Below are 11598 nucleotides of genomic sequence, written 5' to 3' on the forward strand. Positions count from 1 at the left end.
AAACTGTATGCACAGCATTTGAAGAATAACTCCAGCTTTTGTGTACATTTTTGTGATGTACAGACCTAATCAGAAAGACAGATCTTTGTTATGTCAAGTCTGATAAATCTTAGGCAAACACTAACAGAGCCAAATTCTCCTTCTAAAACTGAAGGAACAATGTGTTTGTACAACTGCAAGCCAGGTATTGCCCAGCAGTACTTCACGGTCCTGATTCACTATTGTTTGGTTCCTGCTTTTCTTACACCTGTGGGATGTTGCTGTTACATTTAAACCACCACAAAGTGCCAGGGCCACAGATGGTGACTGGCAGTGGGCAAGATGACAAATTAATCAGCTTCCCCAATCTTATACAGGGCCAAAACCTCTCTGAGGTGGGTTTCATGTAAGAAATTCACTGAAGCTATAGCTAATTACATCAAAGCTAGCATGATTTGTAATCATACTTGTTATTTACTTACCACAAAGTCAGAAAAACCCTGTTTATTGTCATTCAAACTACTGAAAAAATCTATTTGAAAATAGAAATCATGTTATTTACCTGCTGTCAGTTGGGAGGTAAAATAGACACACCCATCCTTTGTACATTTTCACCTTTTTTCATTCAACTTTTATTTGAATTAAATATTTAAATAGGATTAAAAACCTACATCCTGTAACTAAACACCCTTGAATGAAATGGCATATAGCAGTGGATATTTTGGGGGAAGTACCCAGGTAGATAAGAATGAAACACTTTTTCACATATTTTCTCTAAGTAATTCTCTTCACTGGGATGAGTGAATTCCCAGTAGTTCTATTTGTTCCTTTTTAACTTGACCAGAGAGACTCAAACTCTCAGCCACTATACTTTAACTTTCAAACACTCACAGTCATGAATTACAAATGAACAGTAGGCTAAGATAGATATTCCAATATTGCCAGCTCGGGAATCTTGCAGTTCTCCTCAGTTATATGCTCTTCTAAATACCAAAAGGGAATTCTGAGATCAGAGCTCTAGAAACACAGTCTAACTGTACTGTGAATACTCAAAACCACCAAAGCCAAACACAAAACACTTTTTGGCTTTAAAATTCTTAGCATATAAGAGCCTGAATCTCATTGGTCTGCAGATCTTGACTCATTTTTGAAAGCTTGGATACGTGGACTGGCACTAGAAAGGCATTCTTATAGATCATAGTAGAAAAGTTTCTGAAGTTAGAGAGTTAGAAGGGATCTTTTCTTTGAGGCACAAAATGCCTCGTACTGTACCGCTTTCCAAGGAAAATGTGGGATCTCAACTTTCACAAAATAGTTTGACTCTGTAATTCAAATCATTAATTAGTGAATTACAAGCGCCTGGGGCACAATATGGACCTCGAGAGGTATAATGGCATTGCTTTGGTAAATCAATCATAACCTGCTTCTTTTCTTAGGCTGCACTAAGGGTATCATTTTGGTGCTGTTCACTACCATGACAAGCTTGGCTCTCACAGGAAGTTAACATTATGCAAGATTTCAACTAGCAAGAGGTGTTACTTGTTCTACAACCTACACTAGCCAGTTCATTAGCTCTCTCTGTGAAACTCTAAAATACACTGTTTCTGATAAGAAATGTGATACATTTGCTCCTTAGGACTAATTGTTGTTTTTTTTTAAATCTTTAAAAACAAAACCTCTGTAATAAAATAACTATCTTAAATTCTTCACTGTTTACATTTTCACTTACAGAGATATTTAAGGATCTTCAACCACAAGGATAAGAATTGTCTTTAATAGAGATATGCAGATGAAATTATCTTCAGTTCATAGCTGCTCTTTAGAAAACTAAGCTTGTAAAATTCCACTGACACTTTAGAAATATTATCTGTACTCATCTTGTTAGCATAGGGTCAAGATTATTTAGACCTTGTTGCTATAGTCAAAGCCCTAAAGATGTTTGGAGTCTGAAGTTTCAGCCTAGGGCCATCTCTAATTTTCAGCTGGTAAACAGGCATCTCACTCCCAAAGCCAGAAGCTGTTGGGCTACAGTTTTGGATGGTATGAAGTGAGATAGTGCCTGGAGAGCTGAGCCAGCCTATAGCAGCTGTGGGTCATGACTCAAAGCCCCCTAGTCAGGTGTGCAGAGAACTAGGAAGTAATAAACTGTCTTAAAAATATAGCAGTATTCACTATGAAGATGAACACTGCTCATTTTGCCTCACATTGCTCAAATAATCTTTACCAAAGAGTCATCTTCTGGAAAAAAATACAGGTCTTCTGAGATTATGGGGTTGAAAAAAAGCAAAAAGACACACATTTTTACACATTTTTATCAGTTAAACTTCATCTTGTAAGAAAAGGGAAGTTCAACAGTTTGCAGTTCTTTTTCAAACCTTATTTTAAACTGTACCATTATAGAATTTTTACATTTACAAATTCAAAGTGAAACCTTTCAGCCTAGTGTCCCCAAGTCTTGCAAACACACTTTTAAATTTAAATTTTCTATTGTTCTAAAATTAGCTTTAACGTCTTGAAAGCCTCAAAACAATTGATGAAACAATACATGTTCTGTAGGAACGTGCCTCACAGTGACCTCTTACCTGCTGATGACCTTTAAATCCACCAGAGCACCCCAGGAGATGGTCGGTACATGACTGAAAGTTACAAGCTCAGGTTCTATTGACGTATCTGCACTGAATTGTATGTATCTGAAGAACAAGGGTTACCCCAGAATAAAGAGAAGCAGCCATTTGTCAATATTACTTGGATGAGATAAGTGCCGTAGTGGCAGCAGGACGCCTGAGACACAACGTGCTGGCGTTGTCTTTCACAGGCTGTGCTCCGCAGGGATCAAGATGACCCTGTGAGACAGCAAACCAGCTGCAGGACTCCTCTAGGCTTTTCCCTCATAATCCAGTAGGATGAAAGAGTAAGTAGAATTTCTGGGGAGGGGCCAGAGCAGCCTTTCCAGCTCCCATCACAGGATCCAGGCAGAAAACAATTGTTTGGGACATTTTTCTAGATAAGTGGCTTTCAATACATCAGTCCCTCCCTTTGTTTCTTGGAAATACAGCTGCTAAATGTGCTTGGAATAGCAAATTCTTACTGAAAACATGAACACAGAGCTCTGAGTTCATGTCAGTATGCTTAGCACATCTACAAAATAGGTACTTATACCAGTCCCTGGGACTGGCAACTGTGCATTGAACTCAGCTTAAGTTTTCAATAAACACTAAAATGAGAGGGCAGAAAAGGGACTACAAGGTGCAAGATATTTTACTTCAGAGGAAAACTACAATTGCAGCTCAAACCTTCCTATTTTGGGATGCAGAGGTTAGCATAGAGCATCAGGACCTTCAGTCCCTTCTACACAATTAACACTGACATTTTAAAAGTTGCAATTAGCAGATACTACTCCAAGCCTGCATGAGTTCTTCAGTACTGTCACCATGCCAACTTTCAATTCAGAAGATACCTAAACTGTGGTGCTCTAACCTATACAAATAATAACCCACAAGTGACAAAGTACCTAAATTTGAGGCACGGCTTTTAATCAAGTATTAATTCAGACATTTTGGAGCTATTACATGAACACAGAAAACATCTCAGTTTTAATTCCATCCCGAGTGTACTTTTTTACCTAACTGCAGGTATCTGCAAATAATCAAAGTTAACTTGACTTCAAAGATATATAGTATAATTCTGCTACAAGACCAGCAACATCATCACAATGGAGCACCATTTCACAAAACATGACTGTGCATAAATAAACACAACTAAGAGAGGTGTTTAGCATATTCTACCACTAAGCAATTTATAGGAAATTCTTTAACATATGCAGACAGAGGTACAAGGACACCTGTAGGCTACACTCACTTGAATCCTAGGTTCTGAAAGGGTCTAGCAAAGAAAGAAGAATAGAAGATTATATTCAATGATATCATAATTAGCATCTGCAAATTTTCCAGAAGTTATCTTAGGAATATGAAAGCTATTAATAACTTATGTATGTCAACGATTTTCAGAATGCTTGTCCCTTAAAGTAAAATTTACCCAGTTCAGTAAAACAGAAAGCTATTATTGTTTTGATGTTCTCTACACTTTCTCAAAGGTCACAGACACATCCGACTTCAGGGATTTAATTGAGACAATGCTTATGTGCCAAAAATCATGGAGTGAAACAAGCCCTGCCAGAAGGGTAATCCTGACACTAGGTCTTCCTTCAGTAATTAGAGCTAAAGGACCAGACAAATACTTATTTTGGTTACATTGTAAATCAATAAATAAATTCAACTTATGTAACAGCATGTACTACAGCTCAGTAGAATTTATGGGGACAAGAGCCCCTCTGTGAGGGTTCCACACCTGCAGAAGGAAGCAATACTTCTAGCAAGCAGCTGTTCATGAATGTTCATTCTCAGGTTTTTCCTTTCTGTCCCCAACAAAATCCCTAGCAAGTAGCAAATTCAGCTATTTCATCTACCCAGAGTGCCCTGTTTTCCAAGATATGTCACACTGTTGAGCAAAGTATGAGAGCATATACAAAATTCATATATTCCCCTGGCATTCTCACTTCGAAGTAAAGTTGTATATATACACAGTGGCATTTCAGTATTATTCAACTGTTTTGTCTGCAACAGCAAGAGCAAAATGAAGTATAAACATCTGAACCTTCTCTCACTGGTACACGAAGTTACAAAATGTTAATGGAATAGTTATTCCTGACAAGCAGGTGTTTAATGTCTGTCTAGCTAAACAATTTTCAGATTTGAGTGCTTATTGTTTATGTAAGAATTTCTAATGCCATTTGTAGTTGGCATGGCACTCACATTTCAGGAGTGTTCATTTTTGTTAAGTGATGGAGTTGTATTTTACTGTGTCTGTGTGTGTGTGTGTGTGTGTGTGTGTGTGTGTGTGTGTGTGTGTGTGTGTGTGCACGCGCTTTCAGGTATTTTTGGGAGTGGGATTTGTTGAGGAAAACCATTTGTAAGTGACAGCAGATTATCATATTCAACTGTTTTGGCTGTAAAACCTGGCACTCTCTTTTAGGCCTAACATGATTAAAACCTGCTGAGGCAGGAGTACAGCCAGCTCTGCTGAGTAGTCTTTATACACAATGTGTACAGAAGGCCAAGGCTGGAATCATGAATGTGGCAGAGCACTGATAGTAGAGGAGTTGAGAGTTTGCAGAAACAAAAAGGTTCTATGACTGAAAAGATATGCTAAAAAAAAAAGTTTTGGAAGATGTACATTAACATGTCATCAGATCAGAGTACTAAAAAATACTTCTAAAGAACCACTGCCTTTGTTTATCGCAACTCAGACATGGCAGTGTGTGACTGAAACCTCAAAAAGTAATTTAAAAAGTGAGGAAGAAATTCCAAATAAACAAAAAGCCACCCCAGCCTTCCAACGTGTATTTACTACCAGTTGTGGAAAGCTGTGGAAAGTGTTAAATTGCCTAAAGGATAACACAGTACAAACATTTGACAAAGAATACCACCTGAATAAGTTACAGATTAAAAAAGTTACAGATTCACAACTGCAGGTCCCATGAAAAAGATCACCAAAAAAAAAAAAAATCAGAGTCCTAGTTCAATACCATTAAATAAGGAAACTGCTTGTAGAAGTGTTCAATTACTTTACAGCTCAATTCCCACACTGGATTCTAAACATCCTAACCTTTTAATGCTGTAGAGGATTTACATAATTAACACTTTGAAAGGTCTTTCAAGTGTTACAATTACAATTAAGCAATTTGTGTCCATTTTTGCTCTTTGATTATAAATCAGAGTAGAATCTCTCGGCAAAGGACAACAGAGGATGAAATAGAATCACAATTTATGTCAAAACTTAGGTGTCTCAGTCTCTATTTGCTTGGCCAACAATAGGAGTTCCCTCAAGCAAGCCTAAAAAGGAGAAAATAAACCTAAGAGAGTTCAGGTCAGCTCATTCCCTTTTTTGTGAGCTTGTGAAGAAATTGTGTCTGTGTACACTATTTTCTAAGCTCTAGGCTGTAGAAACAGATAATATAAATAATTAAAATAATTATAAAATATTAAAATAATATCAAATAATTGCTACAGATTAAGAAGTGACCTGTCTATTCCCATTTGTATAGCTGTCAGAGTATACCAGCATGAATAGATTATAACCTTATTCAAAAGTAATTCTTATTTTTAGCAGAACTGAAAAGGTTTGTGAGAAAATGCTTATAACTGTAAGAGAACCAATTGAAAAAATTGCCTTGAGCAATCCCTTAGAAATGGTTCATTTTGGGGTTGAGGGCAGACCACCACAGGACAGAAGAGCACACCACAACCTGTGAGAAAGCTTCATAAGTAAGCAATTATCAGTCTATGCTCAACACCACGAGTTGTTGAGATTCCTAGCATAGTTGCTGGTAGTTAACTATGATCCCTTAGGAAAGAAAGATTCACCATCTAATCCAGGTAAATAGTCACAGTTCAGTCCTCACTAAAGAGCAAGAAAGCAATAGTTAAGTAGCACTAAGCTCCTCAAGTGTCACATCCACCTGAGAATCTCAAGAACATTGAATCTGATGAGCACATCTTCCCAAAACCCGTAGGTGAAGGAAACTCTGCATGAGTTTGTCCTGACTGGCAAACCTACCAATAGTGTAGTTCAGTGACTTAAATGCAAACAAGTGCATGGAATCCACTTTTTTAACTCTTAATGCACATCACCCCCTGATGCTCTACAGATCAGGTCTTCTGCAAACACTTCAATGAGGACAAGGCTGTGTATAGGATTAAATGCCTAAACAAGAGAAGTAGAAGGTGTTAGAAGGTGTTAGCTCCAAATTTGAGAGATGTGTTAGGCATTTTACCAACATTTTTTGATTTGTTTAAAGTAAATACACCTCAGGACACAGAAAATAACAGTGTTTAAGGAAATGCTGTAATTGTCCTGTTTGGGAGTGAAGAAGCAAAGTTAAACATTGGTTCAAAATAACATGGGAGAAACACTTCTATTTCCAGCAACACATTACCTAACTGTGGAAAGAGATGACCCTCCCTAAATGATCCAAACTTTTAGCTGATCTCTTTAATAAGAAAAGCATTAAACACTAACACCTATGAGATAAAGGATAGGCAAATTATTTTATGAGTGGCAAAGATGCCATGTCACTGAAATATCTGTCATCAGTGAAATATCTGCCATCAGGTCAAGTAGCAACTGCCAGGAGGTCAGACAAGTTTTCTCCCAAAGATCAGCTGAGGTAGAGCATTTAAACTTGATCTTTTTGTTGTACAGTCCAGAAGGAAAAGGAGGGGGAGTATTTAGAAAGCATCGAGTAACTATTGGGGGAGGGAGGGGCCAGGAGGGGAGCGCTGAATCTGTAACTACATTGGCAGAGGAATCCAGCATTAAATAAAGGATAGCAAATGTGCTCCTGCACTTTAATCTTTTCATGCTTTTGACATTGCCAACATACATATGACAGTGAGAAACATAATGATCCCAAGTCCTGGCTTAACCACCTACACAGTGTTTGAGAAATTTGAAGCCATCTCACACAGACTGATAACATCAGAAGCTGTCAGAAACTGAAGTGTTTAAGAGTGAAGAACAAGCCAATTTATTCCTGCAGTGCCCAGTGCAGGTGGTTACAGCTCAGGCCTAGTAAGCTCAGCAGCAGGTACTACCTTACTCTGCTCCGATGTCTAGAGAACATGATTATGAACAAATTCATTTCTGTGTATTGATATATCTTCCAGTACTTTGAACAGTATTACTAAAGTATTCCATACTACAGCACTCAAGACACAACAACACACACAGGTATTGCCCAGCAACACTTTAGGAAGTATGACATTTTAGGAATTTCCAAGACCTAAACCTTTAAAGTGCCATGCAACATCACACATGCTGCATCCTGTGAGTACTTTATGGCATTCTAGGGGTTGTTTTCATGGAAATGTTTAAAATTTTTTTGTGATGAATAATAATGCTTGCTTTATCTTTTAGTTATTATATGTACAGCAGAAATTTAAAATGAATTTTCCTATAGCCATCTGGTTGACTGAAAACATCAGTAAAATAAGTAATTTAGTGATGAGTATACATACCTTTATTTATGGAGGAGAGGTTCTGTCGCAGTGTCAGCCAATACATATTGTAACTATGTACTCAAACATTTCTCAATGCTTCCATCTTCTCAGACACGCTATTTTCTTACTGTTTATAAAGCAAACCTCTCCCCTCTGTGTCCTTCACTTGACTTGGTAATATGAGAGTGTTTGAAATTTGAACAAAACCTCCTTGTCTTGGGAGTACGAGGGGCGGAGGAAGATGCAGTTGGAGCAGTAGGTGGTTCTTAGAGCCTTACACCACCCCCTTTAATAAAAGCCAAAGGACAGGACACTAAAGAGGCCATTCCAGGGCAACTGTTCCTAAGTAACTTGTCTCCAGCTCCTTCTCCATACTTTATCATGGAATTTTCTGGCAAGTGGACTCTAAACTGAAAATTGCTTCACTGTTTTTATTTTTTTCAAAATAATGGAAAAATGAAATTACTGACACCTGCCCTAACACTACCCACATTAAACAGTGACTTAATCTTGCCAGAAAAATGCTGTACATATACACAAGTTCCCTTCTGTTTTTTTTATTGAAGCAATAGGATTTGATTTATGAAATACCTGACAAGGATAAAGTCCTATTACACCAACTGGAAGCAGATAGGGGATGATCATAATGCCACACTGAAAGAGAAATATCTTCATCTCCTGCTGCAAGATTCAAGGAATAAATAACTTAATGTTTCCTGTGAAGTCATTCCCATACTCCAGTATGTGAAAACAACTGTCAACACTCAAGAAAGATTGTGTTAAACAGCTGAAACACTCTCAAATGATTTTTCCAAAATAAACTTTCATCAGAGAGCTACCACAAATACTTAGTTATCTTAACACTTAAAAATGAACAATTGCTCTGGTTTTAAAGCCATTTCATATTCTTGAATTGCAACTTCAAAATTCACATTATTTTAATTTAATACGACAAAGTACTACTATGTTTAACACTGAACAAAACTAAGGCCTTGCATTACAAAAACAAAAAAACAAAAAAAAAAAAAAAAAAAAACCAAACAACCCTCTTCCTATCTTATGAAGAGCCAGGATTTTGTAGCTTATCTCACAGGGAAAGGACTGGACAAGGATAGTGTACTCACTCTCTCCTCTGAAGTTTGTAGGGAGAAATAAAATTGTTTAGATAACAAAGCAATAGAGCTGCTGTGTAAGTCCTAAATCAGTTCCATCTTTTTTTCACAGATGCACAAACACAGCATGCGGGCATGGATCTGGACAGCAGAGCAGTCACAGAGGGCTGTTAGAAGACAAAAGGATGGAGAGGAACCTCAGAAACCAGTCTCAACAGGAGATGGGATAATCAAGCATGCTGCTGAGCAGGGAACTGAGGTTATCCTGAGATAGTCAGTGTGGTGTTACCTTAAAAAAATACTTGCTTCCTATAAAGTTGTGCAAATTCCTTTCATGCAGTAAAAGCTCATGACTACACTGCATTTTTATCTTCATCTAAATGATTAAAGCACTGGCTTGCTTCTTTAGGACATTTACCTTTTAGTCCTGTTTCAGCAAACCCAGAGTATCAGAGAATACATGGCTCAGCTCCTGCCAAGAGGAGGAGATTCACAGCTGTCCTCTTGGCCTGCCCCCATCCCTGAATCCCACACCCTGTGGATCAACAGCGGGGGTCGTGTCCCTGCAGTGTGTCCTGCTCTGACAGGTGCTGGCATTTGGCAGCATTCCCAGCAAGCAAACAGTTATCAGACAGGAAGACTTGGCTGCAAGTCAAAAAGCCAAGCTCATGGAAAGCATGGAAAGATTCAGAGGATACAAAGGTGTTAAATCCTTTCTGTCCTTGAAGAGCCAAAGACTGCTCTAAACTATGCTGAATGCCAGCAGTTACAGGCAATTTTTCAGATTCTAGAACACCAAGAAGAAAAAATAATTTGAAATTAGGCATAGACAAATATTTACCAGAAAATTTAGAGGCTGTCCCTTAGCTCTTCATCATCTTCAGGCTCATGACACACTAAATTATTTGAGGTTCTCAAATCATGCTGTCTGGTTTAGCTGCAGCTTCAGATCTGGTTTGAAGCAATATACCTACTGTTTTTCCTCCAAATGAAGTCTAGCCTCTACATTCTCCAACATCAGATACTATCCCCTCCACTTTCTTCTGAAATTGCAAGGGCTGTTCTGCTTCCACTGTTTAATAACTGTGACCCTACAGCTTTAGTGCTGTACCAACAGGTAGGGCTCCCTTTAATCTGCTAAAGACCTTCTACTTGCACAGAGCTTGTTTTCAGTTCATTGTGTTTAAATGCCAAGAATTCCTCTGCAAGCAACACGCAGAGCAGAAGGGCAAGTTGTTTTCCCTTTTCCCTCCCTCTCCCTGATCACACATTTCCAAAACATCAGCACAAGAGCAGTCTTCAATTAGTAAGTCTCAGCTAAACTTTAGAAAGGAAGGATTGTTGTCAATTAAAATTGCTTTGTACCTCAGCTTACTAAACTAATGTTCTTAATAACACATTAGCAGCGATGCTCAAAGCATGGTTACCATAATCAGGGAAAGAGGTAATGAGAGATTACTTCATGTCTTCTCAGCCAACTTCATCTACTTTTAGCACACCACCTTCCCCTGGAATGATACTATTCCTGCTTATTTACCTTACACTAAACAGTTACATTGCCAGGAGACCTATGCGTGTTGCCTACCAAACCAGAGACTGATAATCCATAAAAGTCTAGTAAAAAAATCTGCATTAAAATAATCACAATGCTGTCATCCTACCTCAAGCTGCAGTTTTGTCTTTTTGGGTGGAGTTTTACCATAGAAAATGGGCATTGTAATGACATGGCACACTGCTGTCAGGAAAAGCATTTTATACTTCTTAGGCTGCAACCACACTAGATTGTTTGCACCTACTTGAAAACTCTAAGCTTAGTTTATCAAAGCAGAACAATTTTGTCCTTCTAATTCATATAGATCAACATAGCTACATTTCTTCCAAAATTGTACATGTACTTTGCACAAATGTTAAAACTACACAAGGTTTAGAACTGTATAAACATGGGACTTCTTGACGTGTACAACCTGAGTATATCCCTCCTCAGTTACTTTAAAGGCACAGAACTGCATACAGGACAGAACTGTAAAAGAAATCGAGGTAAACACAGACAGTTTTGTAGGATTTGAAATATTTGTCCTTAGCTACGCAAATTAAAGTCACAACTTATAACAACGACCGAGGCCTTTTACCAATGTGCATTTGATGTATTTTCAAGACAGAGTTTGTCAAACACTGATGGGATTGTTTATAAAACTTAAAATTTGGTATGGAAGTTAATGAAGTCTATCCTCACAATGAAAAGATGAAGTACATTCTGGCAAAGTTGTTCTTTTTTTACAATATATATACCAAATAGATATAGATAGGGAGTTTTTTTTAATACACTGAAAACTGTTACTCAGCACTTGCTGGGCAAAGAGCTAATACATCTCATTTAGGCGTAGCACACTTTCTAACCCACAGAAGCTACCCTTAATTAGGGTGTAACCATACTTCAAAGTTACATTAGA

Source organism: Haemorhous mexicanus, chromosome 4 (genome assembly GCF_027477595.1).
Source record: "Haemorhous mexicanus isolate bHaeMex1 chromosome 4, bHaeMex1.pri, whole genome shotgun sequence".
NCBI classification, from domain to species: domain Eukaryota; kingdom Metazoa; phylum Chordata; class Aves; order Passeriformes; family Fringillidae; genus Haemorhous; species Haemorhous mexicanus.